Source organism: Desmodus rotundus, chromosome 11 (assembly GCF_022682495.2).
Source record: "Desmodus rotundus isolate HL8 chromosome 11, HLdesRot8A.1, whole genome shotgun sequence".
Lineage (NCBI taxonomy): Eukaryota > Metazoa > Chordata > Mammalia > Chiroptera > Phyllostomidae > Desmodus > Desmodus rotundus.
In genome coordinates, this window is record NC_071397.1 from 30512260 (window position 1) to 30525247 (window position 12988).

Here is a 12988-nt window from a genome sequence, read left to right on the forward strand (position 1 = left end):
CACAATTTCCCCACTACAGTTCTTAAAAACTCTCCAACTACTTTTTCAGCAGAGTTTAGTTCAGACTGAGTTCTGGTCTCTCTCTCTCATAGCAATACTCCTGAATAAAATCTCCTTTGCCTTTTAAACTTAGTCCAGTGATGTTTCTGCTTTGACAGATTCGTTGAAGGAAGAGGTAATTTTCCCCAGCACACTTATAAAAATATATTAGGAAACTGTCGGTATTGCATGTCTTCAATTTTAAGATATTTAATTGCTTTGCCCATTTTGGTTGTGAGGTAATAATAGATTGTGTTTAAATTAGGATATGCTGATAGGCTTTGCATCACTTATTGTCAGAGAGCATCCTTCTCAGTTTTCCTTCTGTCCAGGTCAGTGGGGAGATGGTATTAATTCCCTGTTAACTCTGGCAAGTCCGGAGATTCTGGAGTCATTGGCCTGCAAGACTTAGGTTGCTCTTAGAGAGATCACTTCTGTGATAAGCAACGGTTTTCCCACTGAAAGTTACCATTTCATGCTTTCCGATTTTCACTACTTGTAATGCTTTCCTTCTAATGCATCATACTATAAAAACTCTTGATCACAGACATTTCCATTTTTTGTCAAATTATCTCCCCTGCTTTGACAAGAACATCTTTGCAGGTGAGCATACATTATGGAATGAACTGTAGGTGAGTAACTAGGCTGCTTCCAGTGCCCTTCTCCTGCTCACCTTCCCAGGCACCTGGGCCCGCTTCCCCTGAAAGTGGTCATCGCAGAGACAGTCAGAGCACTGGACTGGGGGACCGCTCCCAGATGATGGGCAGGAGGAGGAAGGAGAGGATTTGCAAAGGGGTGTCAGGGAAAGAGGAGTCAAAGGCTAAATGAGCAGGAAGTTACTGCATGTCACAGGAGAAAGCAGTGGGTAGGTGGAAGGGAACTGTAGCCCCCAAATGGCTAAGAAAATAAGGAATTTGGAAAGAAGGTTTTAGAAGAAGGAAAAACATAAAGGAATATAACATAGGCACACATATTTTTACCACTCAAGATAATATCAGAGAATATTGGATCATATTTTTTATACCTATCGTTCCACTGAAGAATGAAATAGAATGAAGTTAATTAACAGGCAAATATATCGTATCTCTTCCTGTGATACTAGCTATTTTACAGTCTGTTACAGAAGAGGTCTTAAAGAGTCCTATAAGTTTGGGACAGGAAAAGCTGGATGCATAGAATTAGAAAAAAGTTCTCCAATAACAGGTATCATCTCCTTTTGACTATTTAGAACTTGTTGAATATTTGTGCTAAATTTATAAAAACTATTTTTGTTAAATTTAGAATCTCTGAGTACCAGAAGTGATTACTTTCTGTCATCAACTTTATTTTAAATAATGGTGACTCCATGAGAAATTTTAGACATACTGAGATGGTGGTACTGTCACTTACTCAGAAGCGACCGCCTGCTGTGGTCTGGTTGTGCAAGACAGAAGCCTGGGCCAAAGGGAAGATCTGTGCGGGGCCTCTGGAAGGTGCTGATTTGCTGAAGACAGAACCATTGAATGGTGGAAGGTCAGAGAAAGTGATAGAAATCCTAGGTGATAGTGTGGCGGACGAATGATTTGGGCAGGAGCAGAAATATGGAATGTGATGTTAATTAAGCAGATTGATATGGGTGGTAGCATTGAAACCCTCTCCATTTCCCCTCACAATCATAAAATCAGTCTTCGGGAAAAATCGGTTTCTTGCTGTCGCTTTTGATGAGAGAGGATTCTTTATGGTGAATAAAGAAGGACTAGAGCTGGCTTTAATAGAGGCTCCCCTGGGCTAGCCACATTAGGGTTACCTCTGAGAGACTCTACACAGAACTCCTTCACCATGTACAAATGGAAAAGCAAGTCACTGGCAATGTTCAAAGAGTGCCCACACTGTGAGCATCTTAGACTAAAATTTAGCTGAACTTTATATCTGATAATAATTAAAAAATACTATTGACACTGTCCATTTTACACATTGATTCACAGGCCGGCACTCAATTCACTGAGCTACACCAGCCAGGGCCCACTTTACACATTGAAGAAGATGGTTTGTTCCACCATTTTTACATAGCCCGGCTAGTCATAAATGTACAAGGTGGGCTTGACTATTCTTTAGTCATGAAATTACTCATTTATGTAGCTGAAATTTATTAATCAGTACATGCCAGAGGTGACAATGCCAGAGGTGGCTTTCCACGTTGCTCATGATTGAGGAGCTGAGACAGACATCTAAACAGATGATTATGATGCAATACAACCTGTGCAATAGCAGAGGAATTTTGAAAGTTCAATTTAAGCATAGAAAAAGGGACTGAGTATTATTTGAAAAGGAGCAGGTTAGAAACGATGCTAAATTATATGCCTTCTTATTTTACTACCTTCCATACCAGAACTTTCATACAGACATTAGCAAAGGCTTTCCAAATATAGTTTATGGGCAGGAGCGGTTCTAATAACACAGATATAGTTTACTAAAATGTGAATTTTTTGTTTTCTGGTCAGTTAACAAACATTGGCATTAATCTACTCGTTATAAAACCTGGCACTTAAATTTTGGAATGGGGAAAAAAATCAAAGCAATCTGCTCCAAAATGAAGCCAACAAGATAGTTCTGCCAAGAGATGATGGCAGTGTTCTAAATATAATCATTTTGTGATGGTAGAACTGTTTCTCATTTTCTTTTCCTCTCTAGCATGTCTTGTTTACATTTGGTTAATAAATGCAAATGTAATTGTCACCACAGAGCAGGCCACTTTAAACAATTCTGTTTCCAGAGAATTTTATTTAGGCTGTTTGACCCACATTTGTCTGTGGAATGTCATCATTCTGTTACCCACTTTCAGTGCATCTCGGTAGCACGTAGCAGCAGGACCACCGAGTGCATATTCCGTTTTCATGTGCGGCATATGCTCATTTGGGCAGCTGCTATGGTTTCTGTGCTATCAGTGGAATTCTGTAAAGGAATCAAGGCAGTGTGTACAAGCCCAAAGACCTAAAAACCAGTAACTGAGTATCTCTCCTTTCCAAGTGAAGGCAAAATAAATTATCTTCCATGAGGAGGATGTACAGGCATGCAAATATTTAAGTTGAATAGTAGTAAAATTATTTTTAATTTAAGAAAACTGTTTAAGAAAAGTCGTGATGTAAGTAGAGTAGAGGACTCGTCCTGCTGGAAAATTCACTGGAATCTCGGGTGCAAGCAAAGGAACTGTCTTCCCAGGAGGACACCCTCTCCAGCGGGCAGGGCTGTTTGTTTGTTAGTGTTGCTGCTGGTGGTGGTGATGGTGATTATTTCTTTCTGTTGTTTAGACTTCTACTTTAGAAAATTTAAAGTGTAGCTCCCTGATGAGGACCACTTGTCATCTTAATTTAGTCAGGCTCTAATATCTCTAAGTATAATTTCCTCAATACCAATGGGACCCAAACCTTAGTAGACTCTGGAAATATTTGGGAGTCCTTAACTGAGAATGCAGATTCCTAAGCTTGTCCTGCAGAATTCTGTGTCAGTGTACCAGGGGCGGGGCCTAGAAAGCTGAATTCCTATTAATATCCCTAGGTAGTTTTATCTTTATTTGCTGTTAACATATTTTGGTGTATAGTTATATTTGCCACTTGTGTTCTTTCTTTTGTAGATTATTTTGCTAATGTTGTTCATTACTGTCTTTTTACTAATTTACTACAAATCTTGATATAATTTTGGTATATATATATATATCTTTAGATATATAGAAATATATGAATTTTGATCTTTTATGTATATTGTAAAAAATAATCCCCACATGCTATTGGCAATTTAAGTGTGTGTTTGAGTGTGGGGGGGTTGGCTTTATATGTGCATATTAATGAGCAGGTAGTAACAGACATCGATCCTTGTCTCTATGACCTACTATATTCCATTGCTAAGAGAAGAAGAATTTGAGTAATTGGTTTCAGTAGGATTATGCTTTTGAAATATTAATCAAATTAAAAAAAATATTCCCTGGCACTTCCTGTTCCCCTTTCTCCCTCTATCCCCAATTCAAGATGAGAGGTTATTCTGAACTCAATGTTTTAGGGAAAAGATGTATCAGCAGAAAACAGCAGAGGAGGGGCTACATCTCGATTTTAAGTTTCAAGAGCTCAGGCCCTGCAAGTAATAGGAAGCCTTAGGGTAGCAAACAGTAGGTTTGAGAGAAAAATATGATGAGTTAATCCTAGTCTTTCTGCCCAAAATTTTGTGGAAAAACAATGTTCCTTTGACTAAGGGTAGAGGTCACTTGGGAGGTTTTTAAGTACCAAGGTTGTAAGTACCAAGAGGGTTCCTGAAGGGGCCTGTTCCCTTCCTCCTCAGGTGTCTGTGTAGGGGCAGAATCCCTGAACAAGGTTAGTGGGGCCTGAGAGAGGAGGGAACCTGTGACCTCCTTTCTTGGTTGATTCCCTAGTCAGTCCCTGGGGATGTGGCAATTCCCCAGAAACGGTTTCTGTGGTGGGCGCAGGAGCACAGACCCCACACGGACTTGCGTAGTTTCTAGTTCTCCGACATGGCGGGAGAACAGGGCGTCCCCTTTCCTCAAAGGGTCAGATAGTAAATATTTTAAGCTCTGCAGGCTATATGGTCTCTGTCACAACTACTTGGCTCTGCTATTGTGGCACAAAAGCAGCCATAGATGATACATAAATAATAGGCGGGGCTATGTTCCAATAAAACTTTATTTACAAAACAAGCAGCTAGCCAGATTTGGCCGGTGAGCCTAGGTTGCCAACTCCTGCCTTAGCGGGTGCCTCACCCAACTTTGTGTGTAAGAATGTGCTTGCTGGAAATTAGGATTTGGACTGTGTTAGGAGGGATAGCCAAAGGCAATCTTCTGTTTGCCTTGTGAAACAGAAATGAGCTCACATGGCTTCAGGTAGACCGGACTGTTGGCGTTACTTGGAATTGATTGAGCCAAACTGTGAGAAGTGGTCTGCGAGCTCTGGTCCTAGCTATAGGAGTCAGACAGACCATATTAGTAGAGAATAAGATTATTAAAAATGTAATGGGTTTTTCTTCCCAATCAGTCTGGCACACGAAGGACAGTGTCTTCTTTCTTGGGGTATGAGCAAATGGGTGGTGGGCACAGGTTGCACCTCATTTCTTAAGCATGAAGAGTAGTGTTGTTAAAGGCTGCAGTCATGCTGAGGGCTGGGTAAGTCTTCAAAACTGGATTTGGGACACTCAGCTTGGCCATTTCTAGCAGCAATAATCAGCCCCCTCCTGGGCTGTACTTCTCTTGTTCCCGGCTCTCAAAGAGACTTAATAAATGTCAGAGTTCCTTGCAGTCCTGTTGGAGGGTCAAAGGAGGAGGCAGCATCTCCTCCACAGGCCCATAGAGGGCGCTTCAGTGGGGGTCGCTAGTCCTTGGGTAGAGGGCCGTCTGCAGCTGAGATAGGGAGCCCAAAAGGCTGGACTATGTTTGAGCTAGTGATCTTGAAAACTTGTTGCTAGGAATGCTGCAAGCAGGGGAACGTTTGACAAACGCGCTAGTGGAGACTGGAGTTGTGATAGCTGGAATGTCAAAAGAAATAGAAGCTCATTTCATATTAACAGCTGATGAGTCCACTAAGACTGATTACAACTGATTTCTAACCCACACGCATGCACTTATCAATATGCATATGTTATATTCTAAGGTTCCATTGTTATGTATGTACACCTAATGGTCAGTTTTATTTTTGGATTTCCTCCAAATATTTATGGAGATTCAAACTTTCCACTGTTATAAATAATTTTTATATTTACAATAAAGTGTAATCTGTTTCCCAAATAAGTGATTTCCTTGAGATAGACTCCTAGAAAGAGATTTGCTGAGTCAATTCCAAGGTTCCCGGTGCACACTGACATTTTGTTTCCAACAGAGTGTGGAAGTGCTTGTTCCCTTCAGCTTTCAGCAACACTGGGTATGTGGGGGACCATGGTTAATTAGATAGAACTTTTAATTTTATTTATTTGATTACTGAGTTTAATATTTTCTGTGTTCATTAACCACTTTAATATTATTTATTTTTTTGTCAACCATCATTATCTTTGTTCCCCAGATGAAGCTGAGCCTCAGAAGCTTAAGTGACTGGCCTGGGGTCAAACAACTAGAAATTTGCAGGTATGGGACTTGGTTCTAAATTCTGGCTCTCATCGAATGCTTATTCCCTTGTACAATAATATCCTGAAGGAAAAAGGAGTACAGCTCTCTCAATTTCTGTTTATGATTGTGTCTGTGTTCTTTTTTAAAAAAATTAATTCCTGGAAGTTGTAATTGATACCTAAAATCTCAAGAGAAATTTATTATGAGAGCTTAGAAAGCCTCATTCAAAAGTAAAGTTCATTTAGTAGGTCGTCTTTTCATTTTCATGATGGCTTGCTCTGCAGAAGTGTTTTAGTTTGATGTAGCCTCATTTGTTTATTTTTGATTTTATGTTCCTTGTTTTTGGATTCACTCATATGTGGAATCTAAAGAAGCAAAACAAGCCAGAAAGCAAAGCAAAAACAAACTGATAGATACAAAGAACAGATTTGTGGTTGCCGGAGGGGAAGTGGTTGGAAGGTGGGCAATGTGGGTGAAGGGGCTGCGTTGTATGGTGATGGATGATAACTAGACTTTTGGGAGTGATCACTCTGTAGTGTATGCCAAGTCAAATTATAATGTTGTGCACTGATGATGCTGTGTACCAATTTTACCCCAATAAAAAAATCATGAAGGTCAACAGAAATTTCAATCTGTTTTAATGAATCCAGACTGATGAAATGAATTCTCTGTTGTAAGCAAAAAAAGAGACTGCCACTGTGGTTTCCTTTCAAACGGTTTTATTCAGTTTTCAATTAGACTAAGCAGAACATAATATTTCAAGGACAAAATTCCCTTTTTCCCATATGTAAAAACACTTTCTCATTTGTAATCTACACTTATGTTTTATTAAAAATTAAATTTGTGGAGGGTAGATTGAAGTTATGTTAAAAAGATGGAAGGAGGATACTGAGAAAGTCCTTCAGCAAAAGCCAAACGAAGTCTTTGCTCCACTTGATGATTTCTGTTGAGACTTTTTCTTTCTCAACAAAAAAGTCTGTTTGAAGTTCTTGTCCCTGAGACCCTTTTGTCTCTTGCTCTGCCTCATCCTCTGATAGCCCTGAAATCTGCGATTCTTGCTTCCCACTTTGAATTTTTCTTTGTTTTCACATTTCCTTCCCTGAGAAACCCTTCTCAAAAGGCTTCTGAATGGAGGTGGCAGCTGTGCTGGGGGCTTCCCAAGCCTGCTCACTCAGGGGCTACAGTAAACACCGTGCTCTCTCCTACCAGATGCTGCTGAGGGAAATGTCCAAGTGTTGAGTCTCTGGATTTCCTGGGTAACTTTCCTTCTGTTGGCACACGCTTCCTTTTCATCATTTTTCTGCCATGGATCTTTTCCTGAGAACCGTTCTTTTCCGGGAGGTATGAAGGCTCAGGTGTGTGGGTGGAACTTCTCTGAAGATGGGACTCAGGTATTCAGGGCTTTGGGATCTTAACAGGAGAAAAGGTAATTAAAGGAGCACCTTTTAATTAAAGAAGGGAGTGCAAGGATCCTTCTCATATCCATGTCTACTTTGCGCCTTGTACTAAAGCAGGTAAAGATTGCTGAGATTCATATGTGGGCTTTTTTAAAGTGTATTTTTATTTTTTATTGAATTTATTGGGGTGACATTGTTTAATATAACTGTATAGGTTTTGGGTGTGCAATTCTATTACACATCATCTGTATCTCCTATTGTGTGTTCATCACCCCAAGTCTCCTCCCATCACCATTTATCCCCCCTTTACCCTCTTCTACCCCCCATCCCCCTTTCCCTGTGATAATCACCCTATTGTTGCCTGCCTATGAGATTTTTTCTTACTCCCTTCACATACTAAGACAAATACATATTTTGTGCGACAAGTAATTTTCTATTTACTTTTGAAGATTATCCTTAAGTAGCAATATAACAGAAGTTCTTTGAAATACATTGCTAATAAAAATAAATTCAAACTCTAAATTATTACCTATTAGATTTCATTAATATTTTCACATTTTATGCTTTCTTGATTTTTAAACTGAAACTCTCAAGTTCTTCGTATAAATTGCCTCATCAATTTTTACTTTAAAATAATTGAAATATTCCTCACATTTAAATTATGATATGCTTTAGTTTAGACTTTTTTTCATTTCTTTACTGTTTCCCTTGTCTTTGTAACACATATGTGTATGGTCAAAGTTTATTTTAAAGCAAATATTTAAATGGACTATCTAGACAGATCAAGTTATTTCCTTGAATATATGTATCTTTCCTTAATAGCAGAATTTTAATAGTAAATACATCAAAGTGTGTGAAAATAAAGATTACATTCAGAATAAGAAATGACTTCAGAGTTAAAGTCAGAATTAGCGGCCCACTGAATCTCATTTTTAGTTATTTTGGAACAAGGGACTAATGAGATATTATTTCTGTTTGCTATTATCCCTGTCAGCTCCAGGAAGAAAATCAACAGTCCTAAATAATTTCAAAAGCAAAGTTTTCTTTTAATTTAATCATCATATTGAAATTGGTTTGATGTGGTTTATTAATTCTTGATACATTTAAGATTAAAATGTTTAATATAATATTAATATTCTTTAACTGAAAAGAATAATAAATGTGTATTTTAAACATTTGTAGAGCAAAATCTAGAACTTGCAATTAACATGCATTACAAACATCTATAGTTGAAAGGTTATTCAAATGTAATGTTCTAAATGAGAAAGAAGCTGTTGGAGGTACATTTTTCATTGTTGCAGTAATAGAACTATTCAATTTAGCTTTAATTGAAATTTGATTAACAAAGTCTTCCTGAATGATGAGATTTCTTAACTTAGAAACATCCAACATCAGTTGAAGAATTTCCAGTGACTTTCCATTTATCGGTCTCTTGCCTAGTTGTTGAAGTTAAACAACAAATATTGATTTATAATAAAGGAAACAGGTCCTGAATGTTTCAACAGGTAATGAAAAAACAGGAAATGATTCCACGTTTGTTTAATAGAAAAGAATAATGAGGCATCATTGCTGTAGGGAAACTTAGAAATCATGGGGGGTGGTATCGCAGTGAGCCGCCTCACTGCCTGGGAGCTTCAGTATAGACTTTGGGACGGAGCGGACCAACGTCCGAATCCCACTCTGTCGTTCATCCGCGGCGAAGCTAACTTTAGGAAGCTAACGCTCTGAAACTTGGGTTCACCACCTGTAAAATGGAGATAATAATAGTCTCCCCCTCAAGGGATTTTTGTGAATGTTAAATGAGATAATAAATGTAAAGATTTAGCGTAGTGCTTGGCCCAAAGTAAGCCTTCAATTCATTATTGGGTTCATTGTCATCTTTATTATTATGAATGAGTCTGTATTCATTTTATCCGATGAAGAAGCTGAGGTCCAGCGAGGTAAAATGACAAGCCCGAATTACTTCAGCTTATTTTTTTCTGTCCATGCTAAATTTATTGAGTCTACCCAGATTATCTGATTGAAATAAAAATTGCAATCAGAAGAGTGAAGTCTCTAAATATTCCCTTACATCTCTCTTTCTCTCTCCAGAAATGTAAAGATATGGCCCCTAAACATTAGAGGGGGCAAGCCCAAATCACAAATCCCACAAAGCAAAGAGGAGCTATACAAATATATGTCACATATTGAGAGAGAGAGGTAAGGGAAAAAATAGATCAAAAAGATTTGAAATTTTTATTTTAGCCAGACCTACCTTGATAGTTGTAATAAAACTAATTTTATCCAATTATTTAATGCTATTGCATTTGCACTTATGGTTCCCTACATAATCTTATCTTTTGATTTAAATATAATAAAATTTATACTTGAAAATTAACCATTTAAAAGAAATTCTTTAATTTATAAGTAATAATTTAAAACATTTATAAGCTTATAATTTTGAAATCAGAGGGAAAAAAAGAAAGAATTTACACCAGATTCATAAATTGAAGAAGTATAGAAGAGAATGCAGTTAGAAAAAAATGAGAATGGGGAAGATTTAAGAAAACAAATGATGTTTTTAATCTATTCAATGATGTTGAACTTGAGTTTGTCATTAGTTACCAGGATGAAATAAATTAGATATTGAAATTCACAATATTGTGATTATTTACTATGTAGATAATAAAGTGTGATTAAGATGAAATCACCTTAGAAGAAAGTAAGGAGAATAACACAGGGCAGAGACTGAGAAAAAGAAACATCAGTATTATACTGTTTCCAAGCAATGAGCCATATAGGAAGACAACCAGCAGAGAATGTAATCACTACATCCAGGGCAATAACAAGAATGTGGAAGATGGTGGATTAAAGGAAGAAGAGAAGAGGAATGGAACAAAGTAAGAAGGGGTGAGAAAAAGATGAACAGTATATGTGGAGAGCATGTTTCATATACATACATAAATGTGGACATTTTTAGGGCTATTTCAATTCATCCAGTTATGGTTGAAAAGAAGGTTCTCATGAGAAAGCAAATAGAAAATGTAAGTAATGGTGGTGGGAGAATATGAAAGACGTTCTAAGACAAGTTTAAGAATTCTTTTCCATCAATTAACTTGAAAAAGTTTTATGAGTATGAGTGCAAAACTCCTAGTATCCAGAAACAAAAGTTTTGTGTGCAACTTTTTCCATCATTTTCTGAAGGCATCTTTTAATGAGTATGTTTAGATATTACCGTGTTCATTTATGTGTATGTGTTCCTAAAACTATTAACATTTGTATAAGGGCTACAATATTAATGACAATGTGCTAAAACACCTCATCAAAATATTTTACATTAAACAGGGACAAATTATGTAATAGTGTCAGGCCTAACAGAAATAAGAAGTGCCTTGTGTTTTCAAGGTGTTAATTGGTATATTCAGAAAAATCACAGCATTTGATCTTGGGATGATTTCCAATTAAGTTAGTAAAATATTGGGCTATAGGAAACTGGCCCCCAAATAGCAAAGATGATCTAATTCATAGAATTATGATTTTAATATGATCCTTTTAAACAAATAAAAAATTGATGTCAACAGTAAAGTTTATAGAAGACAGTAATATATGAAACATAATATTAAAAATACAGCACAAAAAGGTAACGGAACTTGTAAGGTTTTATTTTTGAGGCATATATGCCACATGACAAACTGTTACTTTTATTGAAAACATTAGTTTACAAGAGTGGAAACAGTCGCAAAAACTGTGTGAGATTTATAGAGTTATAAAAAATAATAAAGCGATTACTCAGCAAATAGCCCTTTATTGATTCACTCCTACCTTCAACACTTGGGGACTTGAACACCTACCAGGAGCTCAGCACCGTTCCTCGCGACGGCCGTGGCAGTGAGCACCGCACACTCACTCACTGACCTGGTGTTGCAGATGTTCTGGGGAGGACACAGACGACAAGCAGACATATGTACCGGGTGGTTGTAATGACTGCAGGGAAAGTTAAGTATAATAAAGAGGTATGGGGCTGAAAAGTGGTATTTTAAATAAGTGGTTAAAAAAGACCTCTCTGATGGTGTTATCGGGCAGAGACCCACCCTGAGCGGGTCTTCCTCAGGCCGGCCTGGAGTGTGCGTGTTCCTCACTTCACGTCGGAAAGATTCCACCACACGAGTCCAGGGGATTCCGAGAGTACACTTATTAAGCCTGGGGACAGGGAGACAAAGGAAGGGCTTAGGGTAGAAGAACTAACAGGAGAGAGACTAGGTGGAGCTTGGCTTTGGCTCCCTAGAAAAGTTGTAAGAAAGGAGTGAGCCAAGGCCGGGCTGCTGTTAGCTCACTGGGCAGTCAGAGGTAAGGGAGCCTTAGAGAGAGTGTCAGTGGGTAAGCCTGGGCCAACCTGCTGCTGCCCACTGCTCCCCTGGCTGCCAGTCTTGTGGGACTTTTAGAGTTTAAAAGGAAGGGAAAAAAAGCTCATGCCCAGGAAGGGGCATGGGCAAGCCCTGCACGGAGTCTTGGTTTTCAGGGCTGTTTATCTTTTTTCTGTGGGTGAGGATCTTGGGGCAGGGTTTCAGCAGAATATTCATCAGCTTTCCAGGTGCATTTTTAATATGCTGATGCATTAAAATGAGCATAGAGGGTTTTGGGAATATTCTTTGGTCTGCTATACTGTGCTACTTTTATTTTGCATCTGTCTGGCATTTAATGGAGTTTTTGTTATTTGTTACATTGACGTCATCTGTCCTTGGGTTTAGCTGGCACAAATGGTATTAATTAGGTCTCTATTCTCTGTTTTCCAAGACCAGGGAAATTTTAAGCTGTGTATTTTCTGGTTAGCGGGGAGAGGTGCAAGGACAAAGCCAGCACCATTGGCTGTCCTGGTGCCATTTCCGGATCAGGCCCATGACCTTGTTAAACATGACTGCCGTTTTACTCTTCTGAGCTCATGTCCCCAGGACTGGAAATTACTGGAAAGCAAGAATGGATCTAACTGCTCCCTACAGCCACAGGCAGAAGATAACATTGGAACAAACGGCCCAGGGGGCCCCCACAACAACAACCCCGCTCCCACCCTTTTTAAATCCAATTATAAACCAATAAAAGCTCAAAGCCCCCATCCCTCAATGCTGGTGTATCTCCACGCCATGCCTCTCTCCTTTCTTGGAGAGTAATTTAATTACAAACTTTACTCCCTGCACTTTCTTGTCTCTGTGAATTCTTTCACTGACCACATTGTGAAACCACCCTAACATTTTGGTGGCCCATACGGGAACATTCTCTGTTTCTCCCTCTTCTGCTTCCTGAGACTTGCGACTAGGGGAGCAGTGGTCTGTGAAGCTCCATCTGGGCTAACTCTGTAACCCTGTCTCTGTGAGGTTTGGCGAGAAGATTCTGACCCTTCTCCGTCTCTCCAGACTCTGTGGACAGCCTCCTCCTCACCCATCTTCATGGCCAGCAATCAGTAGGTGTCTCTGGGCCTCAGGATGAACATATCTTATTGAAA